The following is a 17,222-nucleotide window of genomic DNA, read 5'->3' on the forward strand; positions in this document are numbered from 1 at the left end:
TTTAACTAACTCATGGATCAAAGGAAACCCTGACACAGGTCCCAGGGGGGAGGGAAACACCACCCAGCCTCCCTGGCAAGTTAGAGCCAAATGTGGGAGAAGGATTTGCACCACAGAAAACACAGCATTCCTACAAGTTTCATGAAAATAATGGCTACATTGAGGAAAACTGAGAGTTCCCCCTTAGAGATTGAACCCTTTTCTTTAAAAGACATGGTTGACAGCTGTCCCATCCACATGGAATGATATGGGTTAGCAGAAGACCTCGTTCTACCCCCTGCCATGGGCAAGGACACCTTCCACTACCCCAGGTTGCTCCAAGGCCCATCTAACCTGGCCTTGGACACTTCCAGGGATCCAGGGGCAGCCACAGCTTCTCTGGGCACCCTGTGCCAGGGCCTGCCCACCCTCACCAGGAAGAATTTCTTCCTCATCTCACATAAATTGAGCCACAATGTGCCTTTAAGACAGACCAGATACTGCCATCCCTCCCAAAAAAGGGCTCCAGAGAAGGTGGAAGCCAGAGTGTCACAGTGTCCAGAGTCTACCAACCAGCTTTGCTGAACAAAAGCAAATCCTGGCTCCAGGGATTAATCCCTACTCAGTGGATGTAATAAACCAACAGGAGCTCCCCTGAGATCCTAGAGATGGGGAATAGCTCTTCTCAGCTTGGAAAAACAGGGGCACACACCCACTGCCATCTCCCCCTCAGTACAGAAAGCAGGAGGGCATAGACCAGAAGATGCAGCTGACCCACAACCCTGGAGTTCAGTGCTTCTCTTTGGCCTTATCTCACTTTCTAGAAAAACACCAGGGCGAGCAGGAGAAGAGCAGAACCCCAGAAATCTATTTAATGAGGTGCTTTGCTACTCGGTGTAAATCAATGATTTATGAGTAAGGTGACACATGCAGCATTTTGCATTTTAGCCAGGCAAGGTAACATAGCTTTGTGTTAATTAGAAAAGAGAAACTGTTCTGCAATTAATATGAGGTGGGAGATAAAGCTTGTTAGGTTGCAATGCCCACAGAGCAGGTCCCCCAGGACTGCAGGACTCACATGGGGTGTCAGACACCCCCAGATCTGGAAGGCAAGGACATTAGTGATGCTAATGGAGAAGTCATAGGATGCTTTGGGTTCCTAGAGACTTTTCTAGGCTTTCTAATCTGCATCTCCTGCCATGGGCAGGGACATTTTCAACTAGCCCAGGTTGCTCAGAGCCTTGTCCAACCTGAGCTAGGGACAGGGCATCTTGCTTCTGATCCTTTACCATATTCATGGTAAAGAATCCTTCTTTACACCTAACCTAAATTGACTCTCCCACAGTTTATAGCCATTAGCCTTTCTCCTATCACAACAGGCCCTGCTAAAAGTCCCACTGGCGAGCTGCTTCCTCCACCAGCAGCCCTGTCAAGCTGAGGAGCTGATCAATATGAATGGGGGAAAGAGGGAAAAAAAAGCCAACAACAAAACAAACCCGTCAGCAAATTACACTCGCGCAAGTGAACGGGATTCATTCACGCCTTGTTTGAAATCTCATCTGCGCCTCACAAAAGCTGAAACATCCCCGAGGCTCTCAGTCTCACAGGGAATACAAACCCTTTCGTGCTACAGCTTTTGCCTGTGGCCCAGCTGCTCTGCTCTCTGAATGGTTCAGGGGAACAAAAATACAGCCATCCTCAGCCCAAATATCACATTTTTGCTCCAAAGAAGGATTTGGTACATGCATCCAAGTCCCAAAGCCAGCAGGAAATGGTACCAGCGGTCAGGTTTTTGCCTGTATATCTCAGATCCGTGAGTAAACTGGCCTTGGACTGTCACCGTAACTCTCTGAGGTTTCAAAACATGTGCTGGGTGATGAATTCTGCCTCGTTATAATGAAGATGCAGTGAAATCCTTCCCTGATTTATCTCTCCAGAGTTGAGTTAGCACCTCCTGATCTCCAAGATATGGCTGCAGTAAAAGCAGGGCTTGAGTAACAGGCCAGGAATCAGAAACCCAAAGGGAGCCAGTTTTGGAAAGGCTAAATTTCCTGCTCCTCTTCCCCCTTGGGTCACAGAGTTGTGGCAGGATTTGGAAGGGACCTTAAAGACCACCTTGTTCTAACCCACCTGCCATGGGCAGGGACACCTTCCACTATCCCAGGTTGCTCCAAGCCCCATCCAACCTGCCCTTGGAAACTTCCAAGGATTCAGGGGCAGCCACAATGAAAGCAAACAAAGCCTTCAAGAGAACCAGGAGAAACAACCAGGGGCTTGGAAGTCTCTCCTCAAAGGCAACAGCCTGAGAAACAACACATGGAGCCCATCAACCCAACTCCTCGGGGCGGCAACGACTGTCACAACCGGGACGGAACATTTCCTCCCATGCCTCCCTCTTTGTCCCTCCAAAATGCCAAAGAGGAGGTGGGGCAGGCTTGGCACTGGTGCTGGGTATCTGAGGCAGGAGCTTATCTGCGTCCCTGCCGCGGCACCGCAGTAAATTGCTTGTTGATAAATGAGGCTATTTAGGAGCAAGTGGTGCCAGCGTCGCGGTTATTAATGACGCCGACGTGGAGAGACATTTAAGAGCGGCCCTGCGTCCCATTGTCCCCTTTCCTGTGAGTAATGGGGCACTTCAGCTGCGGGGCTTCACAACCAGCTTGGGCTGTTTAACAACAGAAACAAAACAAGACCCAGGGAAATGGATGGAGAGCGCTGGACTGATGACTCCAGGGTGCTGATAAAGCCAAGCTCCTCTGGGAGAAGTTGGGCAAAGCTCCAGTCTTTAGATGGGATTAACCAGCGACCAAGGCTCTTCCACATCCCACACACAGTGCCTTGTTCTCCCAGTCTACAGTCCTGTGCAGCAAACCCACCACAAAACCAGGGAAAAGCCAAACCACAACAGCCCAAACTGGAAGCAGCAGCGGTCCAGCTGGACTTGCAACACGTGGCACAGCCTGGAGCACAGCAAGGGTGATATTTGCTGAAGCCCGGGAGGCTTTCACAGGGCCATTGCCTCACTGTGGACATCACAGATGTCTAAACATGGCCAAGAGGACAATGAGCGAGAAATAAAGAGGCTGTTTATTGCAAGAGGAAACCTTGGAACAGAGCTCCACAGTGGCTGGTGGGAGAGCGAGGCAGAGCGAGCGAGCACACAGCTGTAAACTTGTTTCTGAGTTAATATACCCACGAGTGTTTTTCTTTTCCTATGAAAGCACACTCTTCTGCAAACAAACATCTGGAGAGCTCTGTTACAGCTGGACCATTATCCCCAGTGACTGGAGCATTCAATTAATTTAGCCTTCTCATTTGCGAGTTGTCTGCAAATAGACTCGGGTTTGCAGGAATTTATTTGTTATTTGAATATATTCAGTGAATAGTTTATTAAAAACATATTTCAGGCAAAGGATTTCTCGCTAATTGCTCCTACAACTGTCGCTCCGAGTGTTGGCAACCGGCTGCTCACACCACATAAATGGTCACTGTGGTCAGGTGGGAATGCCTGTACATGTTGATGGAATGTAATCTACCTCTGCAAAGAGCTTTCCAAGGGTTTGTGGAAGCACCTGCACAAAAACATATCCTCATGCAAACACACAGCATCCAGCCTGCCTCAGTCTCCTGAAAAAGCACAGAACAGCTTGTCCAGAAGTTGCCACAAAGAGAACACGAGCAGGGTTGAACACCAGAATTAATTGACTTCAGGCAAAACAGCACCAAAATCATCTCTCAGTCACTTCCACAGCACCTTGCAAGAATCCAGGGGATCCAGGATCCTGCCTGCCCAGGTGCCCTTTGTCTCAAAACTCCAGGAAACACTTGCTGCAGGAATTTCATCACAGCAGCAAGAGAGAACAGGGTGAGAAGGGAAGCAGTGAAGGGCTATTTCCAAGACTGATGCAATCCCTTGGGCATGCAATGAGCCCAGAACTCCTCCTTGACAGTGCACTACAAATTGTAGGTTATACAGCACCCGTGACATGTCTGAAATCACAAATCCTCCTACAGGAGCAGTTCTAGTCTTCTGCTAGACACGACAAGGGGAAATGGCTTTAAACTGCCAGAGGGCAGAGTTAGATGGGATATTGGGGAAGAAATTCTTCCCTGTGAGGGTGGGGAGGTCCTGGCACAGGTTGCCAAGAGAAGGTGTGGATCCCTGGAAGGGTCCAAGGTCAGGCTGGACAGGGCTTGGAGCAGCCTGGGATAGTGGAAAGTGTCCCTGCCATGGCAAGGGGGTTGGAATGAGATGGTCTAACCCAAACCAGCCCAGGATTCTATGACTCCCCTGGCCAAGGTGACCTGTGAGACCCTGGCTGCTCTTTCTGCAGGCTGGGTCAGAGCTGCAAGGGGTGGCTGAGCCTACACCCCCCTTCACCTGGTGTCCAGATCAGCCAGTGCTCAAAAAAACCTCCCTCAGTCACATGCAAAAACTAAATAAAATTTGAAAATCCAAACGGAACGCTAAACTCCATGCTGAATCCCAGCTGCTGGGTTGTTTGAAAGCAAAAAGAAAGCAATCACTGAGGTTTCACAGACTGTTCTAAAAGTGGAAATTTATGAAGAGAAAAGTGATCCAATAAGTCCCAGTTTTAGGCTTTTTTCTTTCAATTGCTCAAAGTGAAGACTTTCAAATCTTCTCTTTCCCCTGAAGCCCTGATTGAGGGAGAAATGGGTATTGATCACCAAATTCAGCATCTCCCTGCTAGTGTACACATCAGAGACTCCTGTGACCCAACAGGTGCCATTCATTCATTTTCCCAGTCCCTTTGGAGCAGCAGCCTCTAACTCCCATGCAAACCCAGCCTCTTCAGAGCACACTCCCTGGAGCTGAACCTTTCCAGTGCTATTTGACCATTTCTTGGATGAAGAAAACCCACCCTAGTCTTACCACCTAAAACTGATTTCCAGACTGAATCCACATCACCCACTTAGCCCCTTGGCTGCACAGTAGGACCTTATGGATCTCCATAAACGAACATTGGTGCACCACAGTCCAGAGATGATAAATCCCACAGCCCTGGAAACACTGTTCCAGAGTCTGGCAATCCCCACAGCACGAGACACAGCTAAAAACCTCAAAGAAAACCCCCAAATAAACTAATCCACCAATCCAACCACACCACAGGCACTCCCATGCAGTGTTGCTTTGTGAGCAGTGAGCTACCATCAGCAAGAAATGCACCTCTTTTCCCCTTGCACATGAAAAGAGAGCCATTCTTCTTTTTTGGTTGTCCTTTATTCTAGCCCTTGTCCTTGGCAGGATGCAGATACCCTGGCCCAGGTAACTCCCATGAATTCCTCAAATTTGGGCTGAGATTATATCTGTGGTTATTAAAGAGTGATAATAAACCTTACCAATCAAGGGTGAATGCAAAAGGAATAAGAGAAGGATTTTCCTAGGAGCGAAAGTGCAAGAAATTCATAACTAACCTAATACCTGTACCAATAAGAGATATGCATGATGAATCTACTTTAAAACCAGTTTGACTCTTTCCATAAGAAAAAAAGAAGAAGAAAAGAGACCCTGGGGGTCTCAGCCCTGGACCTGCACCTCCTCACCCCAGGTATTTCTCATGCAAAACTCCTGCTTCTCTTTCAACTCCCCCTCTTGGCCACGACACAATCCCAGGCTCCTCAGGTGTTGGGATGCCTGAGTGTGCCCTCAGATGAGGCGGATGTCCCATCTGTCCCTCCTGTCCCCTCAGAGGCATGTCCACAGGCTCCCTGCAGCCTCCCTTCTGCCCTGCCTCCCCCATGACTGATGAGTCTGCTCGTTGTTTTTGAGCAGCTCACGTGCCAGGCAGGATGACAGACCTTGGGAACCTGGGCATTAATCTGGAGATTTATAGTCAAATCTGTCACGCTTGGGGAAGCTTTTTCCCCCCAAGAACTCTGCCTGAAGGTCGCTTTTCCCTGGGCAATAAGCTCCAAGAAACTTTCTCAGCCACCTTGGCCCCCACCAGCAGGAGAGCAGGGGAGAGGGACAGCCACCAGATAACATGCTGAGCCTCAGGGCACAAATTTCTTCTGTGTATTATATATATAAAATTATCTGTGTTTAAATGTTCTCCTCTCCCCACCGAGGGTGATGACAGCACACAGGAGGAGCTGGTGAAGAACAAGAAGTCCAGACATTTAAGGGTGCAGAGAGTCTTGGAGCAGGCAGAGGGAAAACACCTTCAGGGAGCTGCCACAGGCTGGGTGGCAATTTCAGGCCAACAGCTAAAGAAAAAAAATTCAAATAAACCTGCCCAAAACAGGATTAGCTGGGCAGCTCGATAGCAAAACTGGTAACAAAAACAACTCTGTGAGCTGCCAGAGGCAAAGCCCACCATGCATGGGGATGAGAGCCAGGAGGACCAGAAGCATTTCCCACCTGAACCCATGGGATGTCCTGAAAGGATGCTCTGGGTGAGCTGGTTTCCAAGAGAGGCTCTTCCCTGCACATCCCTTCCCTGTGGGAGTTTCCTAGGATGTGCCAAAAAGCCAAACCCTTTTCTCCAGGCCCCAGTCACCCCAAACAGGAGGGTGCCTGTTAGTTAAGATGCCTTGGACAAGGCAAGAGCTCTTCTGTCCTCCTACAAGGTGTCAGGATGGGCTGGTGCTGCACGTGCTGCTCGCGGCTTTGCTGGCAGAACAGATCAATTCCGACAAGGAAGACTCCTGAGGTTTATAGTCAGGGCAACGTGAATAAAACCAATGAATCATTTACTCAGTCAATTTTAGCCATCCCTAACAATGAGCTGTCTGACAGCAGACCACAAATTTCTCTAGTGTATTCTTATTTAAAGCAATAATCCCTGTGGATAATTCTCCGACTCCGGCTTGTTTAGAAAGCACAGACTATAAAGATGTTCCAGAGGGATACAATGTTCACCGTGCCCTTTCTTCCCTTGTCTGAGCCGTCAGATCAAGTTTACAAGCCAAACAGGGATAATTCCAAATTAGAAACTCATTTTCTGTTAGCACTGTTGGCAACATCCATGGAATGCTCCTGCCTGTGACCTGTGTGGGAAGACGACCTGCACAGCACCGAGATATCTGCTTGCAAACATTCACTCCCCACAAACATTTGCAACACTTGTCCAGCTTGTCACAGAATCAAAGATGAGAGAGAAACTCCCTAGAGTGAGTCACAAGACTATGGATGGTGACAGACTCACTCCTTCACAGTTTGGGGCTTTCCAGGCAGGCTTGTGCAGATAAACAGTATGGAAGGGAGTAGGGATAAAACACACAATAAAAGCTTTTGAAATTAAAGAGTTTCAAGAGCAAACACACTCCACCTACAGCTTCCCCTTCAGGACAACAGACATCCTTTTCTTTCCCAAAAAGATCCCTTGCACATCCTTCCAAGCTCTTCTTCCCCCCTCACTGGAGCACCCAATACCTGCTGCACAGAGCGTGTCCCCATCCAGCTCCTTCCCTGCCTTCCCAAAGCATTCCCATGCTCCAAGGAAGCCAGCAGAGGACCACACACACATTCCCACGTCCCTGCAGACAGAAGCCACCCAGGTGACACACACATGTTGGGCCAGGAAGAAAGGGGGAGCAGGGAGGAGGCAGATTTGCAGGCTCTGATCCCAGGCGCCTGACCCCCTCCTCTCCCTCGTTATGGATGAGGTAAATTAGCTGTGACACTCATTAGCTGCAGCTCCTAATTAGTGAAAATTAATATTGGTTTTGATAGAAGTGTTGGCTGAAGCTCTCCCAGGAAAAGGCATTATTGACCTTGTTATCCTGTTTAATAGCAAGTTACATCACAGAAACTACTTTTCGTGGAGCCAACAGATTGCAGCTGCCCCCCACCCTCCACAGCTCCCTCTCCCTTCCCTACCAGCTCCACGGGACAGATCCAGCCCCTGCCAGAGCTCCCTCAGCCCCATGGGCACCTACACCCATCCCTGGCAGCATCCCAAGCCTCCCTCTCCCTGGATGCACCCCAGAATCCCAAACCCCATGGACTGATACTCCCTAGCCTCCCCTGTCCCATTCCAACACCCATTGTCCCAAGAAACTCTAGACTCACCAGGGGAATTGCTTGCCACCACCTCCACTCACAGTTCAAAAGAAGAAATAAAGAGGAATATCTGCAATGCAATGGTAGTGACCATTTCATAAGGAAAGAAATAGGAGCAGCATTCCTTGGCCTCTGGGATCCCTGGGAATCCCACGGTGGCAGAGTAACAGAGACCAGTAAACAAAAGGAAAACATTTGCTACCAAAGTTATGCAAAAAACCCCCACCACAGTGCATTATTCACACATTAATAATAATAAAGATGTCAGAGTGCCAGATAAGAAGTTAATCTCATTGAGAGCACAATTAAGGATGCCATTATCCATCCACCTGGGGCCACTTGCAGGAGGCAGTGGGTTTCATGGAAAATAGGGATGAACACATGCCTGGGGAAACAGCTGGCCCAGCCTTGCCTTGTCACCCCCTCCAGCCAGGGCAGCCCAAATATTGATGCTGCATCTTGTTCAAAAGAGGCTGCGTGCAGATCCATGACAGGAAAACTTTTAAAGAGCATGAGCAGCATCCCAGTAAAAACTGTCTCTCTGCCCATCTGGATACTACCACTGTACATGGGATGCAGGATCATCCCATACACAGTGGTAAGGACAAACCCAGACCACCTACAGTATTTGCTGGTCCTGGGATGAGCTTATACTTCTGGGGGCAGGAATACCAGCACTGGAAAACAGCTTCTCCAACAGACTCCAGTTGGTTTTACAGCAGGATGCCCACCAAGCACAGCACTTCTGGCTTTTGAGATGAACTAACCAGCAAAATGAAAAGCATACACCTCCAACTTACAACCTGGAAGGCAAACTCAAGCTCCTGATTTAAAATCCATGGAGGCAGCAGCCTGCCCTCTCTCCTAGGAGACACCTTTTCCACCTATATCTGCCAGAAACTGGCTGTGGAGCATCCCTGCACCAGCAAAATTCATTCTCCTGGCAGTGTTGTGTGAATTTTGAGGATGCTGCCAATTTTTATGGCTCTATGAGATCATCCTCTTGCAGTGTGATGACACCAGCTTGGAATTTTCCTCCCCCAATACAGAGTCTTAATTTCTGACTCTTATTCCACCCCACCAAAGTACTCAAGCAACGATTTCTGGCTGATGCTCTCTGCAAGCCCTCACTCCCCACACTGGATCTGATGGGAAGGCAGACAATTTTTCCCGGACAAAGAACAACTTGCAAATCCTGGGAGATGTTTTTCCCCCACCCTTTATGCCTCTAGGAAAGCCGCTGGTAGAGGTGTGGAGGCAGGATGGTGCTTTCTGTGTGGTCCCCTCCCTTCTTGCCTCACCATCCCACCACACATCAGTGCTCCTCTGTACGGAAATGCTGTTTCATCCGGCAGGATGGGTTTAATTTGATGCTGCTGTCATTTTGGAAAAGGTGCATTTCCAGAGTCAGGGTTTTCCGCAGTGCTGTTACTTATTTTACAGTCTTCTGCCACATCTTATTCCTTCCCCTCTATTTCCCAAAATCATTAGTAACAACCATTAATCTCTGCCTGGGAAGATGCTCCTCAGATCTCCCCATACCCCAAATTGTTCATTTCCCTTGGACTCTCTATATTTCAAAATCTTTCCCCGCGCCTCTTATTTTCAAATTAACTGCTTGAAACCAAAACAGCAGAGCAAGTAATGCCACCACATCATTGTATATGAAAGGATATTACGTTCCGTGACACCAACTCTCACCTCAAAGCTAATAATCAATTAGAAAGGAAAAAGAAACAGGTTTCTCCACGTTCAGGTACCAAATCACCCTCCTAATTGCTCACAGGCAGCAAGACAACCTCTGTGATACAATCCCAGAGCCTCGACAGAGCAGGCACCTGACAAAGCCATGCAGATGAATGGAATAAAATTGAGTTACTAACCATTAAATGTCAAGTGTTTGAAATCTTTCCCCCTCGTGTACCCGGCAATATTAATAAATCTTTAAGAGAGGGAGCACACGGAGCTTTTTCACCGCTCTGACCAGCGCTGCAAATGGAACAGATGTTTTCATGGAGTTGTCCAACAACGCTTTTTTCCCCCCCTCCCCAAGTGGTTACAGTTAATTCAAAAGCCATCAATGTAGCCGAGCAGTTTGACAGGAGGAACCAATTTATTAACTCCCCCTGCCAATCAAGCACATTAAGCCATTCAAAGGCAGGAGGGTCCATTAGCATACGCCGGCAATAAATCAGTTTAAAAGCCGGGAGATGGGGAAGGGATGGAGCTGTGCGACAACACCGGGGTGACCCATGCTCCCCAAAATCATGGCAAATGTGATAAAACAAGCTTCCCAAGAGGTGGCCTTGCTACCCAGGCAACCAACACAGAGCACCACGTACCAGCAACAGAGGATGCTCACCAGGATAAGAGCAGGTTCCTGCCGAGGCGCTTCCCAACAGCAGGAGTTGTATTCCGCAATCCCAGTGCCATGGCATGGGGATGCATTTCCAGAAGGGCTCTCACTCTTCTGCCTGCCTATTTCCATACTGGAAACTGGCAGCTTTCCATAATGGGGACTTGCTAAGTAAATTCTTCATGTTTTAATTGCTCAGATGACTTTGATATGCATGAAAAGAAGCTGGACCTTCCTGCACTCTTTGTTGTTTTCGTTTTTTCTCTTAGCATTTCTGGCTTGTTTTACACCAGTAAGCAACAACCACCAACTGGTGGTGGTGGCAAATAGTTTCAATTTTTTCGTTAAAGAAAACGACTTCCACAGCACGCAATTAGAGAAAGTTTTAACCAAAAGGGTAATTTTGTTTAGCAGTCTGAAAATTCTCTAAAAAGAGTCATTGAGGGTATCATGGAGTGGTTTGGATTGAAAGGTGGCTTGAAGTTTGGATCCAACCCCCTGCCATGGGCAGGAACACCTTCCACTGGACCAGGTTGCTCCAAGCCCCATCCAACCTGAACACTTTCAGGGATGGACCACATCCAGATTGAAAGATCCCAGATGTGCCAACATCAGAAGTAGGGGCTAATGGAGTGTTGGGGGTTTTCCTTCTTTTTTAAGCTCACACAACTCGAATGCATCAAGTTTCTGATCTGGCAAAATGCACAAGCATGTTCATCACTGTTTGCAAACAGAGCTTTCTTTTGTGGTAGTGAAATCACAACTCACCTTCCCCACCAAAAATAAAATTATGACTGCATGCAAATGCAAGTATTTCCCTCCAGTACAGGGAAATACCCTTGGCTAATAACAGTCCCTTAGAACGTGAATACCTCCACAAACATGTGTATATATATATATATATATGTATATGTCTCCTAACTTGAATATGTACAAATATATCCATATATATGTACATTCCCCCCATCCTGTGTTTTTTTCTTTGCTAAGCCTAATTCACATTATTATCCCTGCTCCATATCAGTTTTGTCACCCATATTAATGCCTCCAATCAGTCTGGAAGGCCAAATTTAACTGAGCTGGGACAGTGTTGACATCCAAGCCTGGGTACTCCAGATCAGAAAGGAACAGGGCACAACCACAACCAGCAAGAAGCTAACTCAAAAATGGAACTCCTACAGACAGCACTGTACAGATAATTAATGCTGCTAAAGCCATCCCAGACATAAAAACTCACCCCAGACCTCATTACCAAACTCACACATCTTTCTCCCTCTCTCTGGATAGGGCTTGGCCCCTGTGCCAAGGCTCAAAAGGTGGTGAGATCAAACCTGCAGATGGTTTGATGAGGCATTTGCCAGGAGCAAGGTTACCCTGGCATGTTAATGAGTCCATATTGCAAATATACTTTCTTCCTGCTCCATCTTCCCCTTCTTTAACATAAGCATTAATGTTACTGCCTATTAGCAAAGCAGATATGAAAGTTTAAGTGATTGATGAAGTGATTAATTTAATGACGCAGGGTTAAGGGTTTGGGTGGGAGTGGGGCTTCTTTTTTTTTCCCCTTAAGTTTCCTGATGTTGGGAATAACTAATTTTCTAGCCTTAAATTTTCATTATGGATGCTGTACTTTCTGCAGCTCAACAAGTAATTTCATGAAAGGGCCTACAAATGACAGAAAAATGGCTTGAGATTGGAGAGCTGAGATCCTTTTTTTAACTCTCCTTAAATATTGGTGTTCATTAGGGTTGTCAGCACACTTAGAAAGGAGGCTGCTCCCCTGAAGAGCACTCAAGAACCCTGAAAATTCAGTTTTAAGCAGTCAACAGCCATTGGGTGACACATAAACACTGAAGAAGAAGGTGAGGTGGCCACAGCCTCCCCTTTGGGAAGGAGAATCCATAATGAAGCTTGTGAGGCAGGTTCAAAACATGCAATCTCTGTCACAGCCAGAGCTTAGCATATTCCTCTGGAATTACCCTTCCTAAAAGGCCAAATCAATTCTGCCTGCTGCACACAGACACCCCACAGGGGTGATGGACACAGGCAGCCCACCCAGCAGGCAAACCAAGGAGTTTAGGGTCTTCCTGTGCTTGCCAGCTCACCTCATCTGTCAGATAAACAACACAAGCAGCTTTGCAGGGTTTTTACCACTATGAACCCCAAGCTGCTGTGTCAGTGCTAACACATGTGGTCCCCAAGTTTTATAACCAGCCACAGTCCAAGCACCACCATGCACTTGCCCACTTGTTTTGCCTGTGTTTGCCCTCCCGGCTGGGGATTATCTCTGTGCAGCAGCCTGCTTTCACCATCAGCTGAAGTTTATCAGAGGCAACACCACAGCAATGGGATGAGCAGCCTCCCTTGTCTTCTCACAGAATGGTTTGGGTGGAAAGGAACCTTCAAAACTATCCAGTTCCAACTCCCTGCCATGGGCAGGGACATCTTCCACTGTCCCAAGGCCCTGTCCAGCCTGGCCTTGGACACTTCCAAGGATGGGGCATCACCTTCTTGACTCCTATAAATCCACCCCACCCTGCAAGCTGGCTTACCATCAGCTAGGCCTAAATGCTGCTCTAGCTGAGACCCAGCTTTGCAGAGCTGGAGAAAACCCCTTAACAATGATCTAAACATAACAGCATTGCTGCTCCTGCCATGGGGAAAGGTCTCCTGGCTCTGAGCTCCCACCTTTCTCCTAACTGCACGTTCCCTTGCCTTCCTGACAGGGCAGCAGCTTTTCTGTGGAGCATTTTCAGAGCTGGGTCAGCAAACACACACAAATACAGGGATGGTTTTCCTGCTAGCAGCTCACCTGGCTGCAGGGATGGCAGTGACTCCTGCCTTGCTCTTGCACTGCCCCACGCTCTCGGTGTTCCTCCTACTGCCTTGCTCCTGGGTGTTAATCCCAGCTTTTAAAGCCATCCTGAGCCCCACCTCCCTGTTAACCAATTAGCACCTCATTAACAGTGTGCCCCTGCGGTACTTTCTGGTCTTGACACCGTGACTTTTAACTCCACAGTGCGCGGAGATTAATGTATCATTGTCTCTTTAGCTTTAACATGTAATTTTGAGAAAGAGGGACACAAGAGCAGGTACATCCCTCCTCTCCAGCAAGAACAGCATGCTCCTGCAGGTGAGGGGGGAGACACCAAAGGGAAAATTTTGGGTCTGGTGGCTGTGCTGTGCTCCATGACCACAGCCCTCCACCCAAAGCTGTCCCCAACAGATGGCCCCCAAACCTCGTGCATGGATATCCGAGCTCTGAAACAATTTAATCAGTGCAGAAGGATGCAGAGATCAGAGAGCCAGCTTTTTTTTTCCCCCTTTTTCCTTCCAGTGATGCATTTGGAGGAGCCCAGGCACCACCGTGGCCAGCTGTGGGATCAAACAGGTTTAGCTCATGTTCAATCCCACACTGATAACCATATCTTCAGCAGCAGCTTGAGTGGCCCTGCACCCCCGGGGACCTTTCCTGGGTGCCAATGCATCTCCCTTGTCCAGGACCAGAGCACAGCAGCAAAAGGCTGTGTTGGAAGAGATGATTGCCCTGGAAAGGACAGATATAGAGTTTGGAGAATGGAGGCCTTCCCTGCCTGGAGAAGAAAAGCCCTCTGGCCTGGTCCTTGTCTAGGATGGAGAATTAAATCATCCACAAATACCAGATGGACGAGCTGCCTCAGATCCACGTGAGGAGTTACCACAGAGCACCCTGCCTGCGAAATACCACGTTCCTCTTTAGTTTTCTTGTGAAATAACTCCATGTCCCAGCAGGCATGAGGTGTCACACACCAACCTAAACCCTTTAATCACCACCAGCCAGTGGTGCAGACCCACACCTCAGTGGCACTGCACTACCCCTGGCTCCTCTTAGGCTGCAGCAGCCTCAGGGGCACAGTGAGAGGCACAACTCCGCAGGAAGTGCCTGCTCCAGAGCCTGTTCTGAAAGTGGTCTTATATAGAGCAAGGTTCAGCTCTGCCTCTCCAAATTAAGTGGAGAAATATCCATGGTCACGGCGTTTGCCAGCTCAGCAAAAGCTGCACTGAGCAAAGAGAGGGCAGAAGCAATCCCTGAAATTCCCCTTCAGCCATCCATCCATCCTTCTATCCATCCACGTTGCTCCCTGAGCACGGTGAGCCCTGGAATGGAGAGCACAGCCTGTGCCTCCTGGGAGAGCCATGGAGCTGGAGGGAAGGAAAAGGGGACTTTGAGCAGCAGGCACAGCCTGGGTCACTGGACACTGTGCTGAGCCAGCACCACCCAGGGCTGTCACTCCACAGTGGCCCTGACCCCAGGACTTGCTGACTTGGGGGTTCTCCTGGCCCTGCACTCTCCCAGCTGAACACATGGTGCTGAGGCAGCCAAATTTGGGGGACGCAGGGCTGAGTGTCTCACCAGCCACACAAGGCATCTCAGTGAGCTGGTGGCAGCGAGAGCCGAGAGGCTCAGCTGCAGACTCTCCTGCCCAGGAATTACTAAAGGGAATCAAACAGCAGGCAGCCTTGGCAGAAGTCCTGGGGGAGCCCAGCCTCCCCACCTGCCAGCTGTCCCAGCTGCTGTCAGCAGCTTCACCAGCACCTCCTACACCCACATTTCCCAGGGATGGATGGTCATCCCAGCAGGATTCCCCCTGTGCCCCACACTGCTCACCTCAGCAGACTTCACATGAAACACCAATCCTTCATGGAATCATGGAATGGCTTCGGTCAGAAGGAACCTTAAAGATCATCTTGTTACAAACCCCTGCTATAGACAGGAGCACCTCCCACTAGTCCAAGTGCTCACAGCCCCACCCAACCCAGCCTAAGATTCAGATTTAGTCTCTCTCCTGGTTTTAAGCAAGGCATGAGTTACCAAGGTCTGATGGGTGGGAGGGACACGTTGTCCCCACGTGGGTGACAGTGCCCCTGACACGACATGGCCTGAGGGCAAGGCCAAGTGCATGTTGTCACCTCGGTGCAATGGTTAAAGTGTTTCCCACTCTTTTAAGACAACATTATTCCAGTGATGCTAAAATGTTATCGCTAGGATGAAGGGGAAGTGGAATTACACTCGTCTGAATGGCCTCTTTTGTCATGCATTTTGCAAGGCGTTGAGGCATGAAAGCTTTCAGAGAAACCTGGGTGAATCCAAGCTAGGTGGTTATAAGGCTACTTACAGACCTGACATGATGGATCATCTTCATTTTCCCATTCCTGTCCTGCTCACAGCAAATCCATTTGCTGGGCAATTAGACTCCAGTCATTACATTATGCTAAGAAGACGTTCCTTTGGCAGCAGAAGGGACCCTGAGCAAGAGGAGCCTGGAGTGCTGCCTGCCATTCCCACCTGCTGACAAATCCAGGGCTGCAGAGCCCCAGCGGCAGCAAAGCCACCTTCCCAGCTCATGTCACGCCTTGCCAGGGCCCTGCAGCAACTCTGCTGGCATCCACAGCCCTCCAAAAGGTCTGGGATTAAGCAAAATGGACCTTAGAATGGTTTTGCCTAAGGCAAACAGCAGCAGGATAAAGATGGACAGTCCCTGTCCTGCAAACTCTTCTTCCAGGGGGTGTCATCCAGCCAGCACTCCTGTTTTCCAAATGAAACACACGGTGACACAGCTGCTGGCAGCTCTCCTGGGGCCCTGTCTTGCCCACGCCACCACAGCTCAACCAATCACCATCCCTCCTCATCCTCCTCTCCAGGCATCTCCCTGCTCTCTTACAATTCCCTCCCCAGCACCCTCCTGGAGCTCCCACCTCCCATTCCCTCACGTGTGTGTGTGTGTTTCCATTACTTCTGGGTGAAATAACTGACTAGAGGGTCAGTCCACCTGAAAATTGCTCTCCCCAGACCTAAATGAAACAGATGGGCATTGATGATGTTTTGGGAGAAATTAATCAGCCTGGACCGGCGGCAGCGCCAGCAGCTCCCTCGGCCCAATCTCGCCTAATGAATTCCGAGCTCTCTGTCTTAATAGCTCCTGACAAGACTAATTTACTCTTGTAAGTGATTAGAGGGGGAATGATCTCTTAATTGTTGCTTAAGATCCCTTTCGGCATGGCAGGCAGCAGGCAGGGAGCTGCTGGGTTTGGAGGGAGGGATGTCATGGGAATGGGCACTCAAACAGACCTCAAAAAATGGTGACACTTTTTTTTTTTCCCAGGGAACAGGCGCCACACACTGTTCTGCTCCTGACACTCAGGATCTTGGAAAGGCGTTTCCAGATGCTGCTTTTTTCTTTTTTTCTAAGTTAATAAGCCTTAGCTCAGAAAACACCTACCAACAGCAGGAAACACAGAAACACTGTGTGTGTCAACACTTCCCAGGCTGACACTTCCCTCCAGTGCATCTGGAAACAAAATCCCAAGGTGCCAATATTCTTAAGAGTCAATTATATAGATACACAGTGTAATACAAAGTTTAAAAAAAATGAAATTCAACTGCCCAAGTAATTCCAAGAACAACTTGACACGCATAATGTCTCACTGGATATCAGGCTGCAGGAAATCTTTCCCTATTTTCTGACAAAATAGAAGTTCAGTCCAATTCCCATAAGGTATTTCAGGCTCAAGTACTTGGAGAGAGCAGGGAGCTCCACGAAGAAGCACTTTCATTAAGCTGTTCCCAACCAGCTCTCACTCCTGCTCCCTTCCCAGGGCTTCTCCTGAGGGTGCATCTCTGTGCAGAGCTCAGCTACCATGCAGGAGCCTCCACCACCCACCCAAACTTGCCACCAAGACCCCACATCCTGTCTGCTTGCTCAGACAACCCCCAAATCCCACAGGGGCTGCAAATGCACAACCAAGGGGACCCAAAAAGGGATAGAAGGCTCAGCTTAAGTGCTGGTTGAGCTGAGCAGTCACTAGGGGAGACCTCTCCAG

At 48.8% G+C, this 17,222-nt stretch overlaps 1 protein-coding gene across 5 annotated transcripts in view; it reads right to left on the bottom strand.

The window, feature by feature from the left end:
* Positions 1-17,222, bottom strand: part of CDH23 (cadherin related 23) — a 177,326-nt gene that overhangs the window by 146,948 nt on the left and 13,156 nt on the right. The gene's annotated exons all lie outside the window — the stretch shown is intronic.

The sequence above is a fragment of the Lichenostomus cassidix genome, chromosome 6 (genome assembly GCF_008360975.1).
Source record: "Lichenostomus cassidix isolate B80296 chromosome 6, HeHo_3.0, whole genome shotgun sequence".
Classification (NCBI taxonomy): Eukaryota; Metazoa; Chordata; class Aves; order Passeriformes; family Meliphagidae; genus Lichenostomus; species Lichenostomus cassidix.